This window comes from Heterodontus francisci, unplaced genomic scaffold (genome assembly GCF_036365525.1).
Source record: "Heterodontus francisci isolate sHetFra1 unplaced genomic scaffold, sHetFra1.hap1 HAP1_SCAFFOLD_83, whole genome shotgun sequence".
Lineage (NCBI taxonomy): Eukaryota > Metazoa > Chordata > Chondrichthyes > Heterodontiformes > Heterodontidae > Heterodontus > Heterodontus francisci.
The window spans coordinates 3436951-3441116 of record NW_027141917.1 but is presented as its reverse complement, the minus strand read 5'-3'; positions in this window follow the sequence as shown (position 1 = coordinate 3441116).

Below are 4166 nucleotides of genomic sequence, written 5' to 3'. Positions count from 1 at the left end.
CACTGAAACCTTACCCCACACAGTAAAACCCGTTCCCCACACACTGAAACCATTCCCCACACACTGAAACCATTCCCCACACACAGAAACCCCTTCCCCACAGACTGAAACATCTTCCCCACACACTGAAAACTCATCCTCACACAGTGAAACACCTTCCGCACACACTGAAACACCTTCCCACACACTGAAACCCTTCCCCACACACTGAAACCCCGACCCTACAAACTGAAACCCCTACCCCACACACTGAAACCCCGTCCCCACACAGTGAAACACCTTCCCCACACACTGAAACTCCTTCCCCACACACTGAAACCCTTCCCCACACACTGAAACCCATACCCACACACTGAAACACTTCCCCACACACTGAAACCCTTTCCCCACACACTGAAACACTTCCCCACACAGTGAAACCCTTCCCCACACACTGAAATGCTTCCCCACACACTGGAACCCCTTCCCCACAAGCTGAAACCATTCCCCACACACTGAAACCATTTCCCACACACTGAAACCCTTCCCCACATACTGAAACCCCTTCCCCACATACTGAAACCCCTTCCCCACACACTGAAACCCTTCCCCACACACTGAAACACCTTCCCCGCACAGTGCAACCCTTCCCCACACACTGAAACCATTCCCCACACACTGAATCCCCTTCCCCACACACTGAAACCCCATCCCCACACACTGAAACCCCTTCCCCACACACTGAAACCACTTCCCCACACAGTGAAACCCCTTCCCCACACACTGAAACCATTCCCCACACACTGAAACCCCTTCCCCAAACAGTGAAACCCCTTCTCCACACACTGAAACCATTCCCCACACACTGAAACCCCTTCCCCACACACTGAACCACATTTCCCACACACTGAAACCCCTTCCACACACACTGAAACCCCTTCCCCACACACTGAAACCATTCCCCACACACTGAAACCACTTCCACACACACTGAAACCCCTTCCCCACGCACTGAAACCCCTTCCCCACACACTGAAACCATTCCCCACACACTGAAACCCCTTCCCCACACATTGAAACCCATTCCCCACACAGTGAAACCCATTCCCCACACACTGAAACCATTCCCCACACACTGCAACACCTTCCCCACACACTGAAACCATTCCCCACACACTGAAACCCCTTCCCCACACACTGCAACCCTTCCCAACACACAGACACCATTCCCCACAGAGTGAAACCCCTTCCCCACACAGTGAAACCCCTTCCCCACACACTGAAGCCATTCCCCACACAGTGAAACACCTTCCCCACACACTGAAACCCGTCGCCACACACTGAAACCATTTCCCACACACTGAATCCCCTTCCCCACACACTGAAACCCCATCCCCACACACTGAAACCCCTTCCCCATACACTGAAATCTCTTCCCCACACACTGAAACCCCTTCATCACACACTGAAACCATTCCCCACACACTGAAACCCCTTCCCCAAACAGTGAAACCCCTTCTCCACACCCTGACCCCATTCCCCACACACTGACACCCCTTCCCCACACACTGAACCACATTCCCCACACACTGAAACCCCTTCCACACGCACTGAAACCCCTTCCCCACACACTGAAACCATTCCCCACACACTGAAAGCACTTCCACACTCACTGAAACCCCTTCCCCACGCACTGAAACACCTTCCCCACACACTGAAACCATTCCCCACACACTGAAACCCCTTCCCCACACACTGAAACCCATTCCCCACACAGTGAAACCCATTCCCCACACACTGAAACCATTCCCCACACACTGCAACACCTTACCCACACACTGAAACCATTCCCCACACACTGAAACCCCTTCCCCACACACTGCAACCCTTCCCAACACACAGAAACCATTCCCCACAGAGTGAAACCCCTTCCCCACACACTGAAACCCCTTCCCCACACACTGAAACCATTCCCCACACAGTGAAACCCCTTCCCCACACACTGAAACCATTCCCCACACACTGAACCACATTCCCCACACACTGAATCCCCTTCCCCACACACTGAAACCCCATCCCCACACACTGAAACCCCTTCCCCACACACTGAAACCACTTCCCCACACAGTGAAACCCCTTCCCCACACACTGAAACCATTCCCCACACACTGAAACCCCTTCCCCAAACAGTGAAACCCCTTCTCCACACACTGAAACCATTCCCCACACACTGAAACCACTTCCACACACACTGAAACCCCTTCCCCACGCACTGAAACCCCTTCCCCACACACTGAAACCATTCCCCACACACTGAAACCCCTTCCCCACACATTGAAACCCATTCCCCACACAGTGAAACCCATTCCCCACACACTGAAACCATTCCCCACACACTGCAACACCTTCCCCACACACTGAAACCATTCCCCACACACTGAAACCCCTTCCCCACACACTGCAACCCTTCCCAACACACAGACACCATTCCCCACAGAGTGAAACCCCTTCCCCACACAGTGAAACCCCTTCCCCACACACTGAAGCCATTCCCCACACAGTGAAACCCCTTCCCCACACACTGAAACCCGTCCCCACACACTGAAACCATTTCCCACACACTGAATCCCCTTCCCCACACACTGAAACCCCATCCCCACACACTGAAACCCCTTCCCCACACACTGAAACCTCTTCCCCACACACTGAAACCCCTTCCCCACACACTGAAACCATTCCCCACACACTGAAACCCCTTCCCCACACACTGAAACACTTCCCCACACACTGAAACCCTTCCCCACACACTGAAATCCTTCCCCACACACTGGAACCCTTTCCCCACAAGCTGAAACCATTCCCCACACACAGAAACCCCGTCCCCACACACTGAAACATCTTCCCCACACACTGAAAACCCATCCCCACACAGTGAAACACCTTCCGCACACACTGAAACACCTTCCCACACACTGAAACCCTTCCCCACACACTGAAACCCGGACCCTACAAACTGAAACCCCTACCCCACACACTGAAACCCCGTCCCCACTCAGTGAAACACCTTCCCCACACACTGAAACTCCTTCCCCACACACTGAAACCCTTCCCCACACACTGAAACCCATACCCACACACTGAAACACTTCCCCACACACTGAAACACTTCTCAACACAGTGAAACCCTTCCCCACACACTGAAATGCTTCCCCACACACTGAAACCCTTCCCCACACACTGAAACCCATTCCCCACACACTGAAACCCTTCCCCACACACTGAAACCGTTCCCCACACACTGAAACCCCTTCCCCACACACTGAAACACTTCCCCACACACTGAAACCCTTCCCCACACACTGAAATCCTTCCCCACACACTGGAACCCTTTCCCCACAAGCTGAAACCATTCCCCACACACTGAAACCATTCCCCACACACTGAAACCCTTCCCCACACACTGAAACCCCTTCCCCACACACTGAAACCATTCCCCACACAGTGAAACCCCTTCCCCACACACTGAAACCATTCCCCACACACTGAACCACATTCCCCACACACTGAATCCCCTTCCGCACACACTGAAACCCCATCCCCACACACTGAAACCCCTTCCCCACACACTGAAACCACTTCCCCACACAGTGAAACCCCTTCCCCACACACTGAAACCATTCCCCACACACTGAAACCCCTTCCCCAAACAGTGAAACCCCTTCTCCACACACTGAAACCATTCCCCACACACTGAAACCCCTTCCCCACACACTGAACCACATTCCCCACACACTGAAACCCCTTCCACACACACTGAAACCCCTTCCCCACACACTGAAACCATTCCCCACACACTGAAACCACTTCCACACACACTGAAACCCCTTCCCCACGCACTGAAACCCCTTCCCCACACACTGAAACCATTCCCCACACACTGAAACCCCTTCCCCACACATTGAAACCCATTCCCCACACAGTGAAACCCATTCCCCACACACTGAAACCATTCCCCACACACTGCAACACCTTCCCCACACACTGAAACCATTCCCCACACACTGAAACCCCTTCCCCACACACTGCAACCCTTCCCAACACACAGACACCATTCCCCACAGAGTGAAACCCCTTCCCCACACAGTGAAACCCCTTCCCCACACACTGAAGCCATTCCCCACACAGTG